This window comes from Mugil cephalus, chromosome 9, assembly GCF_022458985.1.
Source record: "Mugil cephalus isolate CIBA_MC_2020 chromosome 9, CIBA_Mcephalus_1.1, whole genome shotgun sequence".
In the NCBI taxonomy this organism is placed as follows: domain Eukaryota; kingdom Metazoa; phylum Chordata; class Actinopteri; order Mugiliformes; family Mugilidae; genus Mugil; species Mugil cephalus.
Genome location: NC_061778.1, coordinates 13,923,206 through 13,938,033, shown reverse-complemented (window position 1 = coordinate 13,938,033; position 14,828 = coordinate 13,923,206). Strand labels below are relative to the sequence as shown.

The 14,828-nt window shown below is 38.3% G+C and overlaps 1 long non-coding RNA gene across 1 annotated transcript in view; it reads right to left on the bottom strand.

Annotated features, from left to right (window-relative positions):
* Window positions 1-14,828, bottom strand: part of LOC125013362 — a 29,356-nt gene that overhangs the window by 5,204 nt on the left and 9,324 nt on the right. The gene's annotated exons all lie outside the window — the stretch shown is intronic.

Below are 14,828 nucleotides of genomic sequence, written 5' to 3'. Positions count from 1 at the left end.
TGTATTGTCAAAAATCTATGAGGCAAGAGAAAGTAGTTCAACGAACCTCACAGCTTTCAGTGAACAGGTTCACTGCGAACTCCACACACAGGTCGTTACTGTTACAGCCACTTTGTCAGGCTCAGACTCTGACTTAATTTTTTTTGGCTTGCTCTGCTTCTCCTGCCATGCTTTCTTTCATACTCACAATGTTATCACTGGTACAGTTCAACTGCTTTTCGTCTGCGGTAATCAGCGCCCTCAGCCTCTGCGGCTTGATCTGTCGAAGCTGATCAGCACCGAGAGGCAGTGGAAGCTTGATAGATTGTGAGCTGACAGATGATTGCATACTGCACACGATCATTGTTAGCATCCTGTTGGTTTAACTGGGAGTGTTTATAGCAAGGAAAAAAGTGCTCGCTACCACGAGCTGGTGTGTTTTGTTGCTAATTCGATCATAAGAAATTAAGCTGCCATATGTTGTGAAAAGCAATAACTGTCCAAAAATATAAAACACAAACGGAAAATCCTAGTAGTCTGTGCCGCACCGTGACGCCACTCATTATCACAAAGTAAAAGCACATTTCTGCCGGGCACAGAGATGTAAAATAAAATATTAAAGTCACATCAAATCAACGTTTAAAATCGCCTCCTGTCACAGTGGAGACAAAATAAAAACAAAATAAGACGGGAACGAGCATGTCAAGCTATTGTGTCACTGGCTCATAAATCGTCACAGCAGAGTAACGGTCTTGTTAGAGTTTTGACAAGGGGGGGTGGGCAACTGCGCTTCTGAAAAAAAAAAAAAAAAAAGCAGTAAAAGCACAGCACAGTCATTTTTCCATAGATGTTGCCAGGAACATAACACAAAAGTTGCACCCATTATGGGACATAATGGGTGTAAGGACCCTTTGTGAGATCAAACTGCTGGCGTGGAGGTGAAAAGTTTGATCACACTTGGTGACCCTGTCAAACCTGTGTGGTGCCAGCCCAAACATGTAATTTGATGTAATTTTCCGCACTGAATCCTTCGAGCTTTTATCATCGACTCTTTCGGGCCCTGACTAAATTTTATGCTCTGGAGATTTTAACTTTCATGTAGACCTTCAATCAAACCTGAGCAAAATTGTAGTCCTTTGAGCTCTTTTATTGCTCCACACCAGCTCAACTCAACACTCTTTCCATACATCTTAAGATTTTAAGCCTTTGCCTCCCCGTCTCTGTCCCCAAACCTCCTGAACAACACAAGCTCTTAAACAGCCATGTATCTAAAGATGAAGGACATGCTGGTTTTATGTCTAAATTATCAACAATCAACCAAATCAGCTGCACCAAAACATTCTCACATTCCCAAAGTTTTGTTCCACACTTAATTCAGTCCTCTTCCCGGTTGCTACTGCCCTTCGTCTGACGACCGCAGACATTTATTTTTTCACATGCAATCCAATATTAAACATCCTGCCTAAGGTCTGTCTGTGGTATCTGCATGCCCTGCGGTCATTAATGAGTTTTCTCTCTTCAACATTTAATCTGACAGCACCTGCCCATGAACATTACTCCTTGACACTTTTTAAAAGGGAGCACTGGACCCTCCTGTTCCCACAGTGTTCCTGTTACAAAAAGCAGTCTGTTATATGGAACCACCCAACCCTGCTTTAAACATTCAATTCTCCAAACAATTATTAAGTCGCCCAAACCTTGACCAATCAGAACTAAATAATCTCAACCCAATCTCCAAGCTCCCGTCCCCATCCAAATACTAGATAAAACTGTTTACATACAGTCTTTTTTAGACTATCCCTGTGTCTGAAATCGTTCACTCACTCGCTAACCCATACTCCCTTTGTAGGGTTTCTCTACATAGTGAGCTCAATCCCAACAGCTTTTGACACTACGCGTATCATGGTTTGATGCACAGTTAATGACGTCACTGTTGTCGCATCATTATGTGTCCGACTGCTGCGGCTCCCCAGGTTATCCCATTATAACTTACACATTACTAAAATGTGATGATTTTGTAAACAAATTTGAGTGATGTTCATGAAATAAAAAATAAAATTACATTTAAAAGTTTCATATTTCTGCGATGAAACTTCAAAACGTGCCTCACTAACGGTCATTAACGGCAGCGCCGCTAGACACCCAATGCATGATGAGATATCCACCATCCGTTGAGTGACCATAGGATGGTCACTACTTTTTGCAATGCTTTATGGGAATTTTTGTGTGCCCTATGTAGGACATAGAATTTGATCACTGAGGTTTTGGACACCACTGCAAAATGACATAACACTAATATAGGGCTCTATATAGGGATTGGGGGAAAATTTAATTCAAGTTTCACAACATGTCAGAGTCCTAATTCTGCTCTTCTCAGTCTGAAACAAGCTTCTTCTATTAAAGGACACATGTTCACATGTTTACCACATCGCTCCCCTCCACTTCCAGTAATGGAAGTGATTCAGCAAATGCGATCATTTCTATTGAACTAAAAAAATACTTTGTTGGAAGTTTAATTGTGAAATATAATATGGTTTCAACATGTTTTGCTTCGGTCATTACAAATGATCGTCTCATAAAAAGGTGCCCTTCAAGCAAATTCGGTCAGTAAATGTGATTTATACGCTATGTCCAAAGAACATTAGGTCGGTCAAATGTGCTGGCAGACAAATCTAGAAAACGTTGTGAAATATCCTGATACAGAAGTGTTGCATGCCACTTTATATCTGCTATCAACTAATACTCACTGATGATAACGTTGGCTAAATATTTTAAACATAGCTGGAAAAATTATTAGAGTCTAAACTGATCTAAGGCAGAACAATCTGAAACCAGTGACACGTGGAGACTCAAAGTAAATGCAGTATTATGTTGCCTTCCTAGTTGAAAATGATTTTATGACATAACCATTTGCCAAATAGAAAAGTGCAAACAGAGTGTTCCTTCACAATTTTCATCATTAAACAGATCAGACTACGCTTCTCAGCTATGAACCTTTTTTGCGAATATATTTGTATTTGTGGTCACTTAGGTACCTCAGTCTAAGCCTGCAGACACAGTGTGAACGTCTTCAAAGAAATTTGAGGTGATAATCCCGCAAGTCTAGTCATTTTGAACCCTCATCTTCAAAAGTGCATAAAGCAAGTCGTGGGTTGCGCTGATTCTTGAGCAAGACCAGCATTTGGACATCTGGTGGAGCTGCAGGAAAAGAGCCATAAATAATGTGCAGAAGGTCTTCGTTGTTATTGTACAATGGAGGACCTGACCAAGCATGAACCACCTGGCCTGACAGCAGGAGAAGCAAAGATTCTGTTTAGGGGGATCAACTTTTAATTCCGTCTTTGTATTATAATTACAACACCTGTGAACATACTGTTACCGCACAAGCTTTCCAACAGCAGACTGCCAAAAATAAATTAAATAAATATATATCCAGTAAAAGAGGAGCACCAATAAAAAAGTCTTTGCTGGAGTATTAACATGTGCTCTGAAGATTTATACTTTATACTTAACATCTTTTAACATCAACTGGGACAAAGAACAACGAATATATTAATACTGCAAACACACCAGAGTTCACCCGAACAGCTTATTTGGTCAAATAAGTGGATAGTTCCCTCTTCAAATACTAAGTGGTTGAAAGTGAGCATAAGGCTCTATATGGTCCATTGCTTGAGTTAAAATGATATTTTAGTCAACAGACGTGCCGGTGCATCCAAGTCACATGACCAATTTAAGACGACATAGCAGCAAGACACAGAGTCACTGAATCTCTGTTTCAACTTTTGTAGAAAGTGCTAATTTCAAACTATATCCCATTTTTTAAAATTGTGTTGACAGGCCAAATAAAACTAGATTCATGATGAATAATTTACGCCACACTTTTTCCAGAACATTGTCGTCATGTTGGTGGGCGTATGGTGCACGGGAGAAGTCGTGAAAAGGAGAACGCTTACAATCAGAGATCGCTAGCCAGCTTTAAAAAAACAAACAAAAAAACATGACACTGACTTTCCCATTGGTGGAAAAATGCATTTCATCAACCAATCAGGAAATGATAGTTGCAAATGGTTGTAAATAGCTATACAAAAATGTGTAATGCATTTCCTACATTGTAATGTAAATAGTTGTAAATAACTTTTTTGCTAGTTTTATTCATAAGTTTTTGAAATTTGCACTTTAGATTTACATTCCAAGTTATAAAAATGGTTCATTAAACATGTTTGTGCTTTTCACAGTGAAAAATCTAACTTATTATAGATTTAGTGTAGTTTTAGGTGTTAATACAGTTTGTCAAAATGAAAAAATCAATTGTAAATTGACACCGGTGAGATTGTGCTGAAAAGAATGAAACCAAACAAGATAATATAAACCATTTTTAAGATGAAATATTAAGGTAAAACCAAAAGTAGGCAAAAAACTCAATGACACTCTGGACACCAGAGGGTTAATATTAGAAAATAATATAGACTTGACCATCAAATTGTGACATCAGCCCTTACGCAATTAAAATGGACAGAAAGCAACTAGAGTAATACCATTCGATCATTTTTACATTAACTATGTTGCAGTTAATATGAATAACGTGCAAAATAGCCAAGGTAATAAAAAACGCTGAACATGGGACACAGCAAGAGGGGGCATGGAAAGCAGCAACAGTGGATGGTCCAAAAAATTGTCAAACACAAGCAGACCAAGAATGTACGACAGTGCTGACATATTGCTAACTTGGATCAAGAGACGGCCATATGGGTGATGTATTATGTTTTCATTGCCATGCTTTCTTAGTAACGGCTAGACTTTAGATTTCAAAGGGAACCTCGTGTTGGCAGATCATATTCTCTACTGCAGTATGTTTCTTTGAATTGAGATTAGTTATCTGCATGCATATTTTTGCATGTGTTAACAATTAATTTCTAATGGGTTGATGTGGATTGGTGCTTAAAGAGTTTTTTTTTTGCTTAAAGTTTTTTTTTTTTTTTTTTTTTTTAATGACTGTTCCAAGATGAACTTCCAGAAGACAGATCAACTGTAACAAAACAGGAAGTCAAGGAAGTCATTAATCAGTATAGTAGTGGCTAAAATGAATCTAACACTGTTAGAAAAGACACTACCTGCCTTGTTCGTAGTTTTATGTGTTGAACTATGACATGTAACACTAAAAAAAAAGAGAATCTACAACTTAGATGATTAGGTAGGTGAGACTGGAGGGTTTATCCAAGAGTCAAGACTGTCTTCCTTTCTATGAGTAGGGAATTAACATAAAATACTTAAGAATAAGCTCAAGTATTTATAAAGTACAAGTATTTATAAACGAGTTAAGATTCTCGGAACATCAACAATTTGAAGTTAAGCTACACCGCTGCTCTGTTACCACTCCAATGTATTGGAAAGTTCCAGCATCTGATATTGTTTCTTCTCACTGCATTCTAGAAAAAAAAAAAAAAAAACATTTTGCCTCACTATAAATAAATGAGAAACAAAGCACAAGGTGGCAGGCCACTAGTCGTTTCACATGACCTCTCGTTTAGAAGTGAATTAATCACTCGCAACCGGATTAAGCAATCTTGGGAAACACAGTAAAGCAATAAAGTGATAAGCATTTAGCAGCGCTGCAGTGTATCCTGTCTGTCAACGTGCTGGCAGGGTGGCTTCCCCTCGGAATTTGTGAAACTACACTAATGCAGACACATGGTGACTGTAAGCCAGAAGTACAATGGACTTGTAAAAACATCTGAAACAACATTCAAAGAGGTGGGTAAGACTATATCTGGTAAGCATATATAGAACATTATTTTGGGCAGGAGCATGAGGAGTAGGGCAATGTATTTCAGCTTTGAGGTTATTTGAGTGTTCACATCCTTAAACGGGGTATGCCTCAACGTGAACATGAAAATAGTTACTGTGTAGCCCTGAAAAATATTTCCTATTCTGTATATTTATCGAGACGTAGCAGTAAGGTTGCACATTGCATCCAAACCAATAGCTTAGTTTTTGGTCTCCAGCTATTCTGCTCGATTACAAAACCGTCATTAAAGGAAAATGTCAACTTGGTTAACTTTTGTCATTTTGATGCCAAACTCTGAACGAAGACCATAATCTGTCAATTTTCTGTCTTTTGTTGTTTTGTTTGTTTGTTTTTATACATATTACCATGTTAATTGAGTCCCATATGAACATGTTCTAAAGTTATTTCCACCATTTTGTGCTCTCTGTTCTAGGAAATCTCATTTGAATGTTTGGCAACTATAGTTGCCGGTGGGCACCTACCTTGTATCTACCCCTCTCATGGTGAAAGGGAAGCGAATTAGAGCACAAATTAGAATTAGAGCACAAAAAATAACATGAAATTCAGCTATCTTTATTGAGAAAGACTTTTATTATTTAAAAAAACTGTGTGCACAATTCTATTAAAACTTAATATTCAACAATCCATAAACACACATCCAAAATTTTTCAACATTTCTGCATTCCCTTCTCCTTTCCCACCTTACTGTATCTCTTTTGGGTAGTTTTATGACCTTGAAGCACTCTATGTGCAGTGCAACACCACATTTCTCACAAGCAAACGGAGTGCACCCTTCACATCTTCGGCAGCACCTCTGGTATCTTCTGCCTGTGTTGTGGGGACAGTGATGTAGGTTGTCAGATCTGGCAGATTCTCATCACCACTTCTTGGACCGGATGCTGAGCCTGTAGCAGTTCACACAGTGATCGTGTAGATCAACACCTCCTATTTGTGTATTATAGTCCTTGATGCACGTGGGCTGTTTCACTCTGTCCATTGCACGTTTCTGCTTGTTCCATCTTTGAGTCTTGACATCCGAGTACTCTTTCTCCATGTTGGACTCAACTGTGACCACACTGTTGTCATTCCATCTCACGATCAGCTTTTCCTCTTCAACAAGATATCAGAATAACCCTGTGATGTCTTCAGGAACATATTAGCTGGTGTAAGTGATACAGCAAAGTGCTGGTGTTCACACTTTGTGCCACGGGTCCCGTAGCCCCTTTTGGTCATCTCATCCACCAAGGAGAGGGTTGTGAAGAGGTTGTCGTGGTAAAACCTGCAACCAGGTGGCTCTCCAGCCTTGATCCCTGACCCAGTCCAGTGGGTTGGTTACCAAATGTTAAAGCTAACACTATCAAAAACTTTACTGATACCAAATATTGGCCCTTTATAATGTTGGTAATGTTAGCCAACATGCGTGAATACATTAATAGCTACTGACAAGGTATGTGCCCACCGGCAACAATAGTTGCTGCTTGGACAAATGATTGCATAAAGAAAAAACTATACATCCAATGTGATATTTTTGTTGTCAGGGTGATTCTAGAGACTTTCAAAATTATTATATTATATATATGTCAACAAAAAAAAAATATTATTATTATGTCAAATCACCTTTTCTTGTAGGGGTTTGTCATCGTCATGCCCTCTGTGGGATGGGTCAGAAAGTCAGCAATGCCATGTGACAGGAAGTATATGGATTTTTATTTATTTTTCTTAGCATGATTTTCTAAGGTGTCTACTCACGTGCCATTGACATATAAAACATGTATAGTATTTAGAAATGTATTTATAAGTAGAAAATGACAAGTATACACTTTGGCAACTATTGTTGCCGTTGGGCTTAAATGGGTTAATTCATTTATATTTATATTTATATTTAACATTTTACATTTTGATTTAACGTTTAACATTTTGATTTAACTTTTACATTTAGAGTTAACAGTCAACATTTAGATTTAACATTTAGTAAATGTGATAAAAAAAAACTGACTTTGAAAAATCCACACCTCATTTTTTTTAGTATTTTGGAGCTAAATGTAGGAAAAATCGTGTGTTCATTTTAACACGCTCAACTTTACACACGGCGACCCATACATATAGATAAGAAGCAAACTATGTTTTATTATAACATAAACATATAATTGTGCAAAATTTTGAGGGTGTGGAACATGTTTGTTAGGTTACACTGACTTTAAACTTTGACCACAAAAATATTGATGGATTGATTGGTTGATTTTTAAAATGGGACAATGTTTCTACTAATGAACGTTTATACTTAAATATGAGGGATTATAGCCGTACAGCTAATACAAAATGCAATTAAAATAATACCGTAACTGAAAAAAAAAACATACAAAAAAGAAAAGCAAGCATGCAACAACAAATAGGGCACAGGCACAGATATAAACAATATAAGTACTTCATCCTTTAGGCCCAGCGAATGCTTGTGCCAATTTTCAACATAACACATTCCTGAGATAACGCATTCACAAGAATCAGCTGGACATGTGGAGAAGCCAAAAAGAGACATATTTATTACCTGGTTTATGTGTAAATTGCTACCTTAAGGGTGATGGTATTATTTGTTAGAAAAACAGCCAAAAATATAATGTATGAGATCACATTTGGATAAAATTCCTGCTATATATCAATGTCATGAATGGACACTGGACAGCATAAAACCTGTGCATATTTCACTTCTTCCCTAAAAAGTACTTGGAGGTGTCACATTTTTCTCGAGGTAGATACCTCATGTTTTTTATTTTTCTGTGAATAAAGAGATATATAATTCCACATAAAAGGGGCTACTAGTCTCCTTTGATATATGTAACTGCTTTTCTGTTAAATAAACCGACTCTTGATGGTTCCAGCCGTCGATTCATCTCTGCTAGTGTTGTTGGAAGACTCGTAGATGTTGATCTATGCTAAACGCCAAATATACATATTCCTTTAACAGATCTACTCTACTGGTGCCAAAACTGCAAATATCAAGTCAAAAGGAAGCAATTAACCTAAGCCTTCGTAACTGTGTTTACATACTTCAGATGACGGCTTCATCTTTAGGTACAGGAAATGAAAACAAGGCGTCGGGCCAAGTGTCTGCTGATTGATGCTCCTTGAGTTGGCAGAAAAGAACTTAGTGTATGCAATCTTGAAATTATGAGACAGCAATCAGTTTATTGTACAACATGCAATTCACTGACTCTATGCTGACTACATCTCAACCATGAAAGGGAGTTAAAGTGGATTCAATGAAGTAAATAAAGCAAATTTCCAAAAATATAAATATTTACTACAAATTCTTCAGCTAAGTGAAAATCTGTGCGTTCATCGGACATTTCTAGACATAATGTAGAAAAAAAAAAAGAATGTTGATACCGACATTTGATCCAACCCACGCACAAAAATATAAATAAAAACCATTAATCATGATTAAGACAAACACACCAGTGCTATGACGAATTTTCTCAACAGTACTAAGGCACTGTCACATCTGTGTACCATCATATTCAAAAACTTACTCAAAACTCCTTCATTTTAAGTCCATGTTGGCACAAAATACAAATAATGATTTCATCTGTTTAGTCTTCCAGATATTCACTGGTTACATCAAGACTCCAATGACCAATACTCATCAATCACATAACACTGAGCAAGAGTATAATTATCAGTCATCTGGGACATGACGTGTCTAAAAAGTCTCCTCAAAGTGGCTTCCTCGGTTCTAACTGACTAGTGGGCAGATTAGGGTTTTACTTCAGAACATGTGTCGATGGTAGTCGCCTGACAATCACGTACATCTGAATGACAAGGGACAGCAATGACGTCCCGAGCAATTTCATACCCATTCACACCTGGACTAACAGTCTGCTTAGGGCCCCGCAGCCACTATGGGTTCCCCGAGAGCAATTAACAAAGAATGAATGTATTATGCTATATTACTGTACAAAACACAATTTTAAGTCCACACAGTGCTGTTGCTGATGTAGGCCTAACCATTCTTTAAATGTCAAAGCGCCGCTGCACCAGTAATGTTGTGGCCTTCTGCCGTGCAGCATGCACTGTGCATCTTAAGCGCTTGTAGTAGAAGGCAAAAAAATGTCGCAAAAAAGGGGCGTTAGTGATAAACAGGAAGAAAGAGGAAGAGGAGAAAACGCCAAGATTAAGGTTTGTTTGCATATCTTGGTAATGGAATGTTTATCAAAGAGATTTGTGTAGCCTTAAATAGCAAATTTAGCTAGCTAGTTAAAAAGTAGAGAAATGTGTCTTTTAACTGGCTGGTTAAACAGTTTCTGGTTGTTAATGTATTATTAGACTACTAATACATGTGCAAGGTTCATCTGAATAATATACTCTAATTCAGGTGAATACTGGGTCATTAACGTGTGAGAGTGCACCACCCACGGATGTTCCAAAATGAAAACCCAGACTCCCCACCAGTCGGTTAGAACTGAAGAAGACACTCAGATGCGTGATGAAACGCCTTCAAAAAACGCAAACCAAGTCCAGTTGCTTGTTAAGTTGCCTTTTATAGATATTGCTTAAGAATAGTATGTGCTGACAAACCAGAATACAGCATCATGTTCAAGAAACCTTCAAAGGATCCCATTTAATGAAAAGTATTGCAGGGTGAACGCCATAACTCTTTATTCTCTGGAAATGTGGACGCTCAGCGAAGACAAAACAGCGTTGCTAACCTTTCGGTGTAACCTTTTTCACCATAAATTTCAATTTTGGAAAAAAATATTACAAACTAAAAGCAGCTTCCAGGACGCAGATCTGGAGAGAGCATTTCCCAAACTTCAGGCATAAAGAGCTTAAATCCCACATCACCGCAGTGTTCCAAACATCAGCCTTGTTGATTTATGGCACAGACCAAATGGTGGAGCAATATCACACATGCTGCATCTCATCAACAAAGGTTCAGTTTTCCCAGAATACACTAAGATGGATTCACTATTCAAAAGTGCAGAAAAATAAAGAAACACGAATATAATTCTTGAACTATGAATTAGTCCAAAATATTTCAAAGTATTAATAAAAAAAAAAGCTAGATCAAAGCTAAGAACAAAGACAGTGTTGTTGCACTGCCGTTCATCAATGCCAACTACAATCTTTGCATTTACAGTTATAAAGTGCTGGTCACGACATGCCCTCTTGGATATGTCACACACATCACATTTTATCGATTACTATGTGGTAACAATGAGGTAAACTGTAAGCACAGACTAGAACAATTCCAAACAATGCAGTCATCCAACACTGTTTTTTATTTCTCCTGAACTTGATTCCAATCGGCGCCTTTTCATGGGGAAAATTGGTTGTTACCTCATGAGGCTTGTCTCACCTGCTTAAAATCACAGGCGAAAATTTGACATACACCTATCAATACAGACACCATCGGTAAAAAAAGGAAAGCATGCTTCGCCGACGTCTTCGGGGCATTTTTTCTGACTGACGCTGCTGACTTTTAACATGCGCAGGAAATTACTCTCATATGGACGCAGTGTTTGCCACGTTCTGTCAGAATATCTTTCCGTGATATTGACAACATCATCCTTTAGAGGAAGTTATTTTAATGTTACTGGAACACCATGCCAGTTTAGAGATGCGTGTGTGTACATACTAAACTCTGATCGCCATGAGAATATTATCGACCATGCAAACGAGATTGAAAAATAAACCTTACAGGAATTTCCGTTTAAATAAAACCATGTGCTGTTATCTCCTTCAATGAACGAGCGCTTTACCATATTGACATGTTTGAACTGCATTTCTGCAAAAAAAAAAATACACTTTTTAAAATTGTGGCCGATCTCCAACGTCTTCAGTAAAAGACCTAACAACGAAATATATTTGTGATACCTCTGGCTTTCTTCAAATGTTGCCGTCCATCTGAGGCAACCAGATGCAAATCTAACTTGTTTAAATTCTTCTCAGTATACCACTCTCTTCTTATACATCTCAACTTCATTCATGGAAACAGTGTTTCATGATAATAAAATTCAGATGTGCAGTTTGGCTCGATGCTTTTGAACAGTCTACTGCTTGTGACCTAATACTGCAAACATTTGGCTGAGCGAAAGGTAACATGGTGTCTCATAAAATGTTGATAAATGTAGACGGTACTTAAAATAAGGAAACAAGAACTAAGCATTAGCTGTGTCAACATACAACATCTACTATAAACTAATTAAGAAATCCTGGATATATTGTAGAATATATTGCAGAAAGCAGCAACATACAAGGCACCTACAGTTTATTATAGCTATAGCTCCAAAGGAATCTGTCTTTTAAATCTAAAAAACACACTCCGGCTGGTTTCACATCTAGTCCTAAAGCTGTAATTCTCATATTAAATAATTAAATTTACATTATACTAACTGTGGTTCACTCACAGATGGAGTTTTGGATTTTTCCTTTTATGCTTATCACTTTGCAAGCCACCTGTTATTGTCATTCATGGCCGCATATGGTACAAAACTGAGGCAATCTCAAGAGATGTTGAAGCAGGGTTATTACACGTGGAATTCACGGAAAGTCTCAAAGCAATTTCATAGCTGGAATATTTCTAGAACAAAAAAAATAAATAAATTGTTTCATTTTAACAGAGGTTGTTCAGATGTTAGTGACACATGTAATCGTTTTGCATGTGCTTTCAGTAAAAGGACTCTGAACAGCCTTATAGTTTTTAAAGTACAATTCTTATTTTCTTGTGTTTATGTACTTTTAAAGAAGCATTTAAGTGTAAGCGTTTAAACAACTACCATATTTATTTTAGCTCTAACTCATAGCAGACTTTATAAACCAAATGCATTGACTCATTTCATTCATTGTTAGCAGTTAATTCATATTTTATGTAGCAGCTACCTAATAGACATGGCTCTGCGCCAGGGCTCTCAATCCTCATGCATTTCAATAAGTTCACACGCTCTCACGCCACACATGACATTACTCACGCCGGAAAATGCCGAAACTCGCTGCACACAGACTTTAAAAGAAATTACTTGTCCATAAATAGATGAGGCAAAGGCAGGCAGCTGCTTCAATCAGAGACCAATCAGTCAATCAGAAAATATCAGCAGCCAATCAGAAAATAGTATTTGTAGTTGCCAGGTGAAATAGGAGCGCCCTAACCATACCTTTTACAAATGCGCGAAAATGTGCACTCGTCAGAGAAGAACTGGAAGTGAAAGTCTGTGATCTGGTAATCACTTCATCACTTAATTTGTTATTATTTTTTATTTTTAGTTAGTTGCTTATTACTGTACAGTTAACAGCTGACTTTCAGTCTAACTTTGCTAGCTAGCTCTTAGCAATAGTTTAGCTAGTTCATGTTGCCTCTAGAGTCGTCCTCTGGCTTGAACAACTCTCTTTAAATAACTGCAAATCTCCATTAAATAAAAAACGACAAACATTGGGTTTGGTAACATAATTTTTTATTGGTGAACAACAGAAACAACTTCATATGCTACATGAGTTGTGTCTGAGCCGTTTTCTCCATCAGGCTAAACTACAGAGCAGGTTTGGGGAGGGAAAGGAAGGAGTAATGCTTTCGGGGGCAATGGGAAAATAACACAAGCACAACGTTGTTTCTAGTTGTAACTGCAGGTGAGTGAAGAACACAAACATGTTAAGACGATGACAAGCAATGGCCATGTTTTAACTTCAGCTGTTTCCTTGAACATCTGCGATTTACAGAGTGGAAGTAACCGTTGTGTCTAAGCCTTTTATTACAGTCGTCACCTAATCATACGTGACCGCAATAAAACCACTAGTACAATAATAAAACACTTATTGTTATTTTAAACAATACTTCTGTCGTATCATGTAATTCAATTGTTCGCTGTAACGTGGACTGACGATGAGATCACATGATGGAAAGGCCGCAAAGAAAACTGAAAACGTCAGCGTCTCAGTATCTCAGGGAAACAACAGCGATGTTACATTAGTTATTAATCCTCTAAATCCTTTGCTCACTGACAACATTCACACAACCCTCATTTCCTGTTGCGTGTCATCCTCCGAAAATGGCCCCAGAGACCATTTTGTAAGGATGATGGATAGAAAACTTGCTTAGGTCACTGTTTAACTCTGAAAAAGCTGGAAGAGCACAAAATTCTGGCAACACACATCCTTCGGTGGACCATAAGTAAAACACGAACCATCATTTCTAATCAACGGTTACTATTTTAATTACATGTTTTAAATCATTCTGTTCGTACAGTCCCCTCACATCTCTCACAAAGTTATGCATCGCATATCGCATATTATGCATCTTGATGTGGTATCACCAAGTATCTGATGCCACAGACGACTCCAGGCAAGAAAAGAAAGGACAGCCCGAGGACGCAAAAGACAACCAGTGCCTCCACAACCAACTTCTACATATTTTTGAATCTTGTTTCATTTGCCAAGTTCCAGAAAATACTTGCGACTTCTGGGTGGATGTTGGTCATCCGTTGCCTGGCAGGTTCGACTTGGGGAGCTTCGCCCCAGACCCTACACATGGCCACACAAGCACTTGTCGTACCTGTTGCCAAATACTGTGCCCCAGCCTGGAGTATTAGTCCACACGTCAACAAGGTAGACACTGTTATTAACAGCACCCTCCAGATACTAGCTGGTTATCTGAAGCCAACCCTTGAGTCCCACCAGTCCTTGCTGGTCAAGCGAATCTCCGATGGGATGCGGCTACCCTCAGCCTGGCAAGAAAAGCCCAGAAGTATAACTGGCACATCCTGGACCAAGCCACAATAACACAGGCACCACCAGGCAGGCTTAACTCTCACCATCCCTACAACAAGGCAGCACAAGAGATGGAACAGTCTATTCCTGAGGACCTGTCCAGAGACGCCTGGCTGGCAACATCATGGAACACAACATCACAGACATGGGAGACGCATCCACCAATACATCAAGGACCCAGGAGGCGGCATAAAAGGAGAAGGCCTGTCACACCACCTATGGACTTTCTATGAACTGTTTACGCACTGGGGTCGGCCGCTTCAAATGATCTCTGAAGAAGTGGGGCCTATTAGACAGTGCGTCATGC